This window comes from Eurosta solidaginis, chromosome 5, assembly GCF_040869045.1.
Source record: "Eurosta solidaginis isolate ZX-2024a chromosome 5, ASM4086904v1, whole genome shotgun sequence".
NCBI lineage: Eukaryota > Metazoa > Arthropoda > Insecta > Diptera > Tephritidae > Eurosta > Eurosta solidaginis.
Genome location: NC_090323.1, coordinates 217869365 through 217881321, shown reverse-complemented (window position 1 = coordinate 217881321; position 11957 = coordinate 217869365).

Here is an 11957-nt window from a genome sequence, read left to right as displayed (position 1 = left end):
TTGACTTTGACAGAAGAGTTAAACTTTTGTGAGGCCCTGCTACACAGGGAGTATTCACCTCTTTATTCTGAAATATCGTTTCCGTTAAGTATTCATGGAAATGTTTCGGATAAACCGTTAATTTAGAATATTTGGAACACGTTCGTTTGATACTACCTCACGAAGTCCGAATATATCAAATAAGTATATACATAATATTCCATATATAAACCGATTCCCCAAATTCTTAAATGGAGACGAAGGTTGCGAACATACGGAATGAATTAGTTAACATGCTCAGTGAGTACATTTCGTTATGGCATCTCCATTATTTACTAATGACAATTTTACGTGAATCGATTTAATTGTCGAGTTTTTGACGCTGAACGATGAATTTTGAATTGGTTTAGGTTTCGTATGTTCATAGGTTTACGAAAGGGTTCGTACTTTTCATAAAACCTATGTTCAGCCACACTAATAGATCATGGCATAGTTAATAAATTCATCATAAAATTAAAAAAAATGTTTAGGAACTATGCAATTCTGTACTTATCGGGTATTTGTAAACTGATTGGTTCCTATTTCTGCTGCTAATAATTTTCGAAAAATCGCAAGGAAACAACAGTTACCGGATGTCAATTTGATATGGGAGCAAAATGGCTGCAATTGTCAAAAAATGTGTCCGTCGAGCAAACCTCTTGTGATTGAATCATGGGGGTTGTGTATAGAAAATGTAGAAACCGTAGAAATTTTTTTACAAACGTATTTTGTTGATTCGTGTAGAAAACTTTTGGCAGTAAAATAGAAAATTTTCTATGTTTCCTTAGATTCTAGACAGAGAAAATACCCCTACGGTTTATTCCCATAATTTTTTTTAAATTCATCAAATTACTTTGAATTCACACAGAGAATTAATGAAATAATTATTAATTTTTTTATATTAAAGGGCTTATTGGTTTCAATCTTCCATACAAAATTCAAATTCTTATTTTCAATAATTTGTAAAAAACAAAAAACAAAAAAAAAAAAATCCACATCTTTGAATAGCTGTGCATGCATTTATTTTGCTTATGTTCAAAGCTAAAGAGGAAAAGGCCATTCTTAATTTTAATAATTTTTTTTGTAAAAAAAAAAACCAAAATTTGTTTAAGGCTGTTCATGATGCAGTAAAACCCGAGGTGAAGCCAATTTTACAAAATGGTGTCGCATTTAATAATTCTCGCGCTCAAAACTTAAAAGTGTTCCTTCTTGATTTATTCTGCAGCATTGATTTGTTCCGTATGTATTATACAAAAATACTACAATACTACATTAATGTCATCCTGAAATATGAAATAACGCACAGGAAAATAAAGCCCGCAATTTGTATTACCCTTTGTGGGCTGGTGTTATTTCCTTTTTGTAGAGGAATAAAGCCCGCGTTCACTACTCCCCTTTCTCCGGCGCTAATTCCACTTGCATTACTTCCATCAACAACTAAGGAACATGGAAACAGATCGTTGACGTCAATAAGATGTCTAGAACAACTTATTGAAGTTGAGAATGAGTATCTGGGATGCTTGTAATATAAAAATTCAGAGCTTATAGATCTACAAAAATAAGTTTGTTGGTTATCACATTTTAATTTTGTCTGGCTAACTCTGGGCGGCCACCGTGGTGTGATGGTAGCGTGCTCCGCCTACCACACCGTATGCCCTGGGTTCACACCCCGGGCAAAGCAACATCAAAATTTTAGAAATAAGGTTTTTCAATTAGAAGAAAATTTTTCTAAGCGGGGTCGCCCCTCGGCAGTGTTTGACAAGCGCTCCGGGTGTATATCTGCCATGAAAAGCTCTCAGTGAAAACTCATCTGCCTTGCAGATGCCGTTCGGAGTCGGCATAAAACATGTAGGTCCAGTCCGGCCAATTTGTAGGGAAAAGCAAGAGGAGCACGACGCAAATTGGAAGAGAAGCTCGGCCTTAGATCTCTTCGGAGGTTATCGCGCCTTACATTTTTTTTATTTAACCCTGGAAACATTTAGAACAGCATGAAAAACTCCCAGCCTTATTATCAAACCCGACAGAGGTTGTTCTGATTTTCTCTATCTATCCACCTACCTCTCCTCTGTCTCAACCGCTTTATCCTCTCTTTCAGATCTTTTTAGACCATACAGTTCAATCCCTGTGGGTTCTTCCTGTTTATCTTAATCGACCTACTCAAATTCCTCATTCCTTTCATTCTTCCATAAATCTTCCCCATTTCCTCTTATTTTCCTGCTCTTGCTATTATCTAAGTCTAACTCCACTTTAACTCTTAAACTTATCAGAATGTTATTCTTACTTTTCCTGTTAACCTCTTATTCCTACTTTTTCACAAACTATTACGCTTATTCATACTTTCACTCTCATTTTCCCTCTTTCTCTTTATTTTTCTGACTTCCCTTCAAATTCCTCTACTTTCCCATCTCCATTTCCGCTTTTTTATATTATCTGTTCTTTCGATTTTCCTTTTCCAAAGCGGAGATACATCGAGCTGGATTTTTTCCGCAAATTTCATTAATAAAGTAGTAAAAGAGTAGCAAAATAGTAACAAAAATTTTCGCTCCCCACTAATTCAAAATTCATGACAGATTATGAGGTCCGTCAAAATTTTTATTGTTGCACTAGTGATTTCACTTGTCTGATTTTATTGCATCATGGGACTGTTGCTTCGGTAATGAAGCAAGTGAATTAAAAAAAAAAACTATTCTGTACTTGTGTCTCAATCTCTCGAGTGCTATACATAGTACATGGTACATGGTCTCTGTCTACAGTGTCTCTGCAAAATTGGAATGCTATAATTGCTTTGCAATTTAGTAAATATAAACTATGGAGTTTTGAGTTGCATATTTGCCATGACGTAGCAAATGCATATTCGTATACGTTTTGACGTCTTGTGTAAACATACTACACCAGTTTTTAAATACTATAGTTCAGGATTTTGTGAAAGTGGTGATGCTAGACCACTTTAACTTATGTGGCATATTCTTCCCAATAAATTAAGTAAATGCACGCGCTTTACATTTGCTACGTCATTGCAAATGCGCAACATCAAAATCCATAATTACTTTTTCAACATTGAAACTCAAATCTGTAAGTGTCAATTCAAAACAAAGTGTGAGAATTTAAAAATGAAAAATTGCTCTCGATCCGTAGCTTTTATTTCCTTTGGGATACATTTACTATACTAATGATCAAAACTCTACAACTTCTTAGGCCTAGTTCATATTCATAATTAACTCCTAATCGTTAATTAAATAACTAGATTTCCCATATAAATGTTTCCCTTCGATTATCGGTAAGGCAAGGTGCACATGAGAGGCTACGCGTCATAGACGCTGCAGGCGAAATTTGTACGCTTTGATGCCGAACACATGTATTTGAATGGAGAGCTGCATACGAGGCGTCAACTGCATGAAAGCGACATAGCATGAAATTTTCGTGTAGCTAAGCGTACAGCAATGTTGGTCGCTGAGCGTGCGTACGCTTGAAAAAAAGGAAGAACAAGATGTTTGTTTACATTTTTTGTATGCAAATTTGAGTAATTAGTTAAAAAATGTTAGTTTAGTTAATAAATGTGCGTGAAAGGTATATTACCAAAGCGAAAAAGAGTATTAAACACCACAACAGCTTGGTTAGACATTGTTGAAGCGTTTAAAAGGCTAAAAAGTGTTGGAACCTAGAAATCACCCTTTTCTCTAGTCCGCGGTGGTTTAAACCTGCCTTTCATAATTTACAAAGGCACGGGGATGCATACAACGTTTAATACGTATTTTCCTTTGGTTTCGGGGACGGATATAGCTGAAGAAATTTAATTTTTTTATTTTTTTCAATAATTGTTTGCTTTTTGTAACGACCATCGAAAGTAGCTTCGTGTGCAGATCTTGAGGCGTAGAGAAATTGTAGCTATATGAAATATCTTGTACGCGTCTATGACGTGTAGCCTCGTGTGCACCTTGCCTAACTATGAACTAATTTTGGAGATGCCAATTTTTTTTTCATAAAAAAACTACCACCTCTAGGAAAGCGAATTCAGTACCAGGTGTTGTCACAAATCACCCAGATTGTGCATTCACGAGTTCAAAATTGCTTCGTTCTGCGCATCTACGTCACACTTGACTGCTTGAGTGAATGAAAGAAAGAGAGAAAAAACAAGAGCTAAAGGAAAATATCGTAAAAATTGCCCATAAAAACACCTGATCTAATGTTTACATGCGCAATGCGCAATCTTCTATTGTGTGATTTGTGAGGTGTTGTTATCCCAACAGCTGATTGCTTCTTCTTGAAAATTTTCCATACAAAACCTTGTACAATAATATGTCAGTTAGTCGAAATCTATGGAAATTTTCTTTTGACTTAACATTTTTCTGCACGGTGAATTGGTTAAATTCGCTTTGCCACCACCTGGTAAAGATTCACCTTGACCTTGAGTATAATTGGTAGCACGAAATAATAAGTTACGTTCCAATGGCGCGTGAACCAGATACGGTTAGAAATTTAACAAGCAAGTGCAACAACAACGTTGTGATCCTGATATTTATCTGGTTCAATTTCTGATCCGTATAGCAGTTCTGTTCGTTTCGTTTTCTGCAGTAGATTTTATGACATCCAACCACTTTTGTGTTGGTAGCACTCATGGCTCAATTATATGGTTGGCTATCTCTACAGAAATAACATACAATAACAGATTGTCAAAATCAGCGTGTTGGTGTTAGACGAATGTAATGGAATGGAAACATAAAACTTAGCAGCTTTTGTGTGTAGTAAGAAAATTTTGTCAATGTGTTGGTTTCATTTTGTGTTTGCCATCATTCTGAATGATGACAAAGTGTGTTATCTTATCTGTCAACTGCCTGACAGGCTGTTCAATATGGCTACTTTTCAGTGTTTTGACAGGCTGTTCAATATGGCGGCGCCTATCTTCAGCGGGTGATAGAAAGAGATACAGAATGAGACGGCGATAGTCAAATACGAATCAGGTGATCCAATCACTTTGGAATTTTGACGTTTATGCAGAAGAGATCACACTTAGTCATCATTCACAATGTTTGCCATCTCCTTCTGACAATCCCTACTCCAGTGAAATGAAAAGAATAAAATCAGCTGATGAGATAAGCCAACCATATAGTTGAGCCATGGTAGCAGTGAAATAAATATGTGTACATATGTGTATACAGATAAAGTTAAAGCGGGAGTCATTGGTGCCGTATATCGTACCGCTGTAGTCGTATCCCTAACGTAATCAGCTGTTTATCGTTACGACGGTTAACCAAAAACTAATTGGTTGGCTACGATACGGTTACGACCTAAGCGGCACCAATAATCGATTGCATTGATTCTCATAAGGTTGGTCGGATCAGCTGTTATAAGGTTACCGATACGGTTACCGATAAAGCACCAATGTCTTCAGCTTAATCCAGATCGTTCCAATGAGATTTGATCGTGAGCTAGAGCTCGATAAGTCAATGGAACCTCCTAAAAAGAAACATGAAGATTTGGCACATAATAATCTAGTTCCTCGGGATGGCACTTATGTAAACGCATAGATTATCTATTGACGATTTATTGTAGATTAGGGCATGTGTAAAGGTGGTCTAAATCTTAGCATTAGAATTATATAAATACTTGGTTTGAATTTGAATTTGAAAAGCTTGGTGGAGGATCGGTACTTTCATTTTGGCAACGAACTCAAACCGGGGTTTTCTGCCCGAATATAGCTGAAGCTGGGGGAAAGATTGAAGTTCGGCCGTTCTTTAAATTTGACGTACATTACAGTAACAAAATAAATTTTTAATATTTATCTATGTAGATATAGTAAATAAGGAAAATAAACCAGGACACACGGTGAAATCTTAAACATTTGATGGAAATGTATGTATAAATATATTTGAAATTAGAAATGTCATTGCAAAAATTCTTACACCAGATAAAAGAAATAGTCAATAAGAATACACAGAAATCGTATATTAGTATTTATCAATTTATTAAATAAATCTACATAATCACATTTTGTTTTTAGTACGAAAAATATCGGCAATATGGAGTGAGGAATATTACGCAATATATGTGACCCGGTCTATGAAAAGGTGGCTTATGACTCAAAAAGAAATTGCGAGAAACAGCTGTTAACAGCGGTTTTTTTTTTTTTTTTTGAGTCATAAGCGAATATGGGCAAAGACCAGATCCAGTTACTAGGAGGAGAACTTACAACCATACTAAAAAAATTCAGGGGCCGTACAGAAATCGTAAAACGTACTCGTCCTAGAAAAAAACAACCTAATGACGGATATGCTCCAGAAGTAGAATTTTCGCCTCGCGATGATTTTAGGACAAAAGGGTTCATCAAAATCATCGACAATCTTCACAGTGAAAGTATATGGAAGTTTCAGAGAGATTTGCATTTCTCATCAACTTTTCCCCAAGTCATGGAGACCTCCACGAAGCCATAAATAACTTAATTCGTTTTTATTCTAGAGATTTGGAAGAATTTTTCATTGAAATGAAACAATTCCAAAGTTGCGTGAGCTCCAGATACACTGATGCACAAAAAACTCATAGTCATTTGAATAAGATTCTAATGGAAGATCAATTAGCCGATGTATTTCCTAACACAGAAATAGCTCTTCGGATTTTTTAACATTAATGATCACAAATTGTTCTGCCGAACGATCCTTCTCGCAATTAAAAAGAATCAAAGCTGCTTGCTGCGTTGTAGACGCGACAAGAGCGACTCGAGATGTTCGGTATACTTTGCATTGAGTCAGATTTATTGAACAAAATCGATATTGATGATATAATTGATGAATTTGCCGAAAACAAATGTAGAAAACGACATGCTTAAAATGTAGATAGTAATTTTATTGATATTATTACATTGTCACAATAAAATTTTAATGAAAGGTATAAGTTTGTATTTTTAATCGAAAAAAGAAGGGAACGGACGTGAAAAAAGGGCCCCCAAATTAGTGGTTGCCTAAGGCCCCGTTGGGGGCTAATCCGGCCATGCCTGTATGTTTGGTACTCATGCCTTTTTTATTTTCCACTTTTGGCATTTGGAAAAAATATCAAGGTTATCATATATGTAATGCTCTTATATTGCTACTACAAACGAGGTACACTCGCAAACATCAGAGTGCCGATATATCAAAGGAACCTTTTCCTTGGGTGTCTTTTTTTTATTTCGTAGGAATTGTTCTCAATAGTTTCATAGCAGATGTTTTTCTAATTTTATAGTAAGTTCTCTTGAAATTTGTTTTAACAATGGTTTTATTCAAAGCATTAATAGAAGAGACAAATTAATATTTGATTTGAAATAGTTTATAATATGCGTTCGGCCAAGTAAACATACTGTAACGAATTTAGGGAAATTCCGCTTATTTTACACCTTCTGCAAACGTTCGAATCGCTAAATTGTCGAATAAATAACTCCAATATTCAGTAATGCAAAATGGTATTTATTAGATTACTATGGGAGTAATACAAGTATACTTCACAATTATACTTCACATCGCAAGTAATAGCGTGTTTAAATCAAACTGTTTACTTTCTACACAGCTTTCGCTACTTTTATACTCTCTGTTGTCTCGTCCACTCATTTCTCCTAAGGTCTAGTAACTTCTCGAACTTCATGCTTGGTTACCAGCCATATATGTACATGTATATTTGTAGTTTATAGTCTCGCGCATAGCCATATGAGTGTGTATATGTGAGTACTACTTCGGCTGATGACTACATGTATTTGTGAGTATCTCTCCGTTACCTTGTATGTATGTGTGTAGATGATGATTGAATTTACTTTCTTAATTGGCGCTTAAATGTTTAAACGGTTATTGCCGTCCGCTTCTTTTCTCTGCCAACCGGCGTCAATTGGTCACACAAAGAAGTTTAAATCGTTTTTCACCTGGTCCTCACAGCGGAGTGGGGGACGCCCTCTCCCTCTGCTTCTATAGGCGGTTTCCGATAGAAACACTCTTGGCCGGAGCGTCATCTTTCATTCTCATAAAATGGCCTATGTTGCTCTCTGCGTAGAGCTCATACAGCTCATTGTTTTTCGCCATTCCAGAGCTGATGTTGTTAGTGTTGATGCTGCTTACCAAATAAACGAAGTCTTTTACTACACCTTTTCCAGTTTAAGTTCAGAAAATTACAATTCAAGTTCAGTATTTCCAATTTCAATTCAGAAATTTACATTTCAAGCTCAGAAATTTAAGGGCCTATTACGGTACACAACTCAACTTGGTTGGGTTGTAATTAAAACAACTCAACTTTCAGACAACTCAACTCCTGTTTGGTATTACGAATTACAACTTATTTCAGTTGAAGTTGAATTGGTGCGGCCAAGCTAAGAAAGTGATGATTTGACAGATAAATGAACAGCTGATCAATTTGTGGCAGAAATTTAAGCATTTTCAAATGTGATTTTTTTATTAATGTTATATGAAATCTATTTTAAACTGGCGAAAATGTTGGTGATTGACATGTCGCGAATACGGAAACATTCGCGTGATCATTCCAATCCCTTGGAACTACCAAGCACCAAGTAAGAAAATGTTTAAGTGACAAATAATGAGCTTCATATGAAGTTATTTTGCAGATTGGAGAGGAAGCATTTTACTCAGTACTAAACAAAATTAAGAACCATTTCCGCATACGCGTTCGTATTTTAAAATTATGCGCCACACTCCGATTCCTTGCTGACGGCAGCTATCAAATATGCTGTGGAAATGATTTTGGTGTTGGACTGGTATTAGATATAATTGAGGAGCGTATTTGTGCGAAGTAGATTAAAACCCTAACAGAAAAAACCATTTTACTCAAATAGGATTCCCAGGAGTAGTGATTAGTATCAATGGGACTCGCATAATTTCACCTATTTTGGCTGCATCCAAACTGCGACCAGCCTCGTCCAACTATGGAATGCCACTACATAAAGTCAAGAAGTTATTCAATGTAATTCGTTTAAACGTTGGTTTTTCTAGAAATGTGTACAAAATTGTTTATTATTGTTTGATTAAAAAATGTTTAACTACCGGCTTTCAATTTTTTGTTTTTTTTTGGTAACGTTTTATAAGCCCGTGCACCATCTAACTCTTATCAAAGGTGGTATCAAAAGACGGGTTTCCATCTCCGTTTTTAGGATTCGAGAGCGAAAATTAAAAATTTTCTTTCTTTCGAAAGATATTTACAAAGACCCACAAAATGGCCCGAGAGGGTCCGAAATATGAGGCCCGGTCCACAGTTTTTTTGCACAGAACATCTTTCTGCGTTGGCAGCCTTTGGCCGCGATTCGTAAAAATAATCCTGGATGGGTCCAACACCTTTCTGCATTGCTGTATACAAAAAATCTGGCAAAATACAACAACCACATGAAATTAGATTTTATTAGAATTAATGTTTGTGGTAATTCTTTACGACAGCATGACACTGCTAATACGTGTCCAAAAATATCGAGAGAGGTATTAAACGACGCGTCTTGACATCAGTATTAATAATCCGAAGGCGGAAAATACAAATTTTAAGTCGTTCAAAAGATATTAAACACAAACCGAAAAAAGACAACAACATTACAACAACCACATGAAAATCGCCAACTTCAACTGAAAATATCTCCGGACAGAGATAAAATGTTTATTTTCCGCTTTCGGATTATTGTTCTCGAGATTAATAGCGTCTTTTGGCACCTCTCTCGATATTTTTGGACGCGTATTAGCAGTGTCATGCTGTCGTAAAGAATTACAATTTTTGTTTTCGGATTCTTAAATCGGAGGTCAAAACGTGTCCTTTGATACCAACTTTGAAAATTTTTGTTAAAAATTAGGTGGTGAACCGTCTTCTAAAACGTAACATTTTTTCAAAACAACTGCAAAATTGTATGAGACAACTGCTAGTAAGCAGTTGTAAGATTTTGACGTCTTTGACAACTACACCAACACAAGGTTGTAAACGGCAATGCCACAAAAAGTTGTAAGGCTAGACAACTCAACCGAAATTTTTTTTGACAGGTTGAGTTGTAATCTGTAATACCAAATTGCGAAATTTCAACCCAACCAGAGTTGAGTTGTAAACGGTAATAGGGGCATTACAATTCAAGTTCAGAGTTTCCAATTTAAGTTCAGAAAATTACAATTCAATTTCAGAAATTTCATTTTAAATTCAGAAATTTACAATTCATATTCAGAAAGTTACAATTCAAGTTCAGAAATTCCAATTTAAGTTCAGAAAATTACAATTCAAGCTCAAAAAAATACAATTCAAGTTCAGAAAATTACAATTCAAGTTCAGAAAATTACGATTTAAGTTCAGAAAATTTCAATTCAAGTTCAGAAAGTTTTATAGATAAGTTTTCTTTCATGCAATTGCAATTACCATTGTGACATGGTAAATGTTAGGGCTAACAATCTGATTGAAGTCCTACTATCTGTTAAGAAATCATTGGACTTCTTAACTCACTTAAATCAGTTTTGCTCACATGAAGGAGATAGCGAAAAAAACCCGTTTCCTCTCCTCTCTCTAAGAGGTCAGTTACAAGGACATCCAGCTATATTCTACATAAAGGTCACAAGCACATTGATCTGCATTGAGTGTGACAGCGGTGATGACGAAATCAACGGGCCGTCCACAATCCCGCAAGTAACGTATAAGTACTGTGTGCACAGATCAAGTCTTCCTCCACCTGCCTCTCGGAACTCTGTGGAACGCTCCCACTTCCACTGCTTCCAAACTGCGGTGTCGACTGTAGTACTTTCATGGCCGGAGCGTCCTCTTGCACTTGTTGCAAAGAGTTATCCACCGTTTGATTTCTTAGCTCGGGATGTACAAGCCTTGGAGAAAACTTGGGGTACGGTTTATCCAAGCTAACATTGTCAACGAAGCATCAACACTTCCACAAATAACATATAAGTATTGCATTACGGATTATGAATAGGAATAACTTTTGAAAAATAACACCCTACTTATAATTTTCTGAACTTGAAATGCAATTTTCTGAACTTGAAATGAAAATTTTGAACTTGAATTGTAATTTTATGAATTTAAATTGGAAATTCTGAAATTGAATTGTAATTTTCTGAACTTGAATTGTAAATTTCTGAATTTAAATTGGAAATTTTGAACTCGAATTGCAATTTTCTGAACTTGGTTGTAAATTTCCTAACTTAAACTGGAAAAGATGTATTTCGAAATTATGGCTGCCAACAGTAGCGTGGTTGTCAAGGCGCATATGTACTGACTCTTTGCCCGATGACAGCAGGTACTTCGTTTTGTCCTCATTCACCATCAAACCCATCTTTACCGCTTCTTTATCAATGTCATCAGCATATCCCAGTAATTGCACGCTTTTTTTGAATATTGTGTCGGAGCGGTTAAGTTCTGCAGCTAGTAAAATTTTCTCCAGCATCAAATTAAAGAAATCGCACGATAGGGGGTCACCCTGTCTGAAACCTCGTTTAGTTTCGAACGGATCGTAGAAGTCCTTGCCAATTCTGACTGAGCTAATGGTGTTGCTCAATGTCATTTTGCACAGCCGTATAAGTTTTGCGGGGAAACCAAATTCAGACATGAATATATGAAGGGTTATAATCAATTTTCGATTGAATTGTAAAAAATTCAACGAAAGTAGAGATTTATATGTATTTTGCTTCAACTCATCACGTTTAGGTAATTTCTGAGCTGTTTAGCTTTGCTTATCGAACAATCTTCTTCAGGGTAATTTTAAAGATTGACTTAAAACCTCAAATTTCTTTTGATGTGGAGCAGTCATTCCCAGTACTGATTAAATAAAAATACATACTTGGCGCGATTAACCTTCGCAGAGATTTTAGGCCGAGCTTTTCTTCCAATACTAATTGATGGGATTAGACCTATGGTCCACCACTGTTGAAACAGCAAGTTTCTTTGGGCTCCCGTTAGAGGACATTGATGACAACTTGTGATCGGTCGCACCTATTGGATGGGGCGAAGCA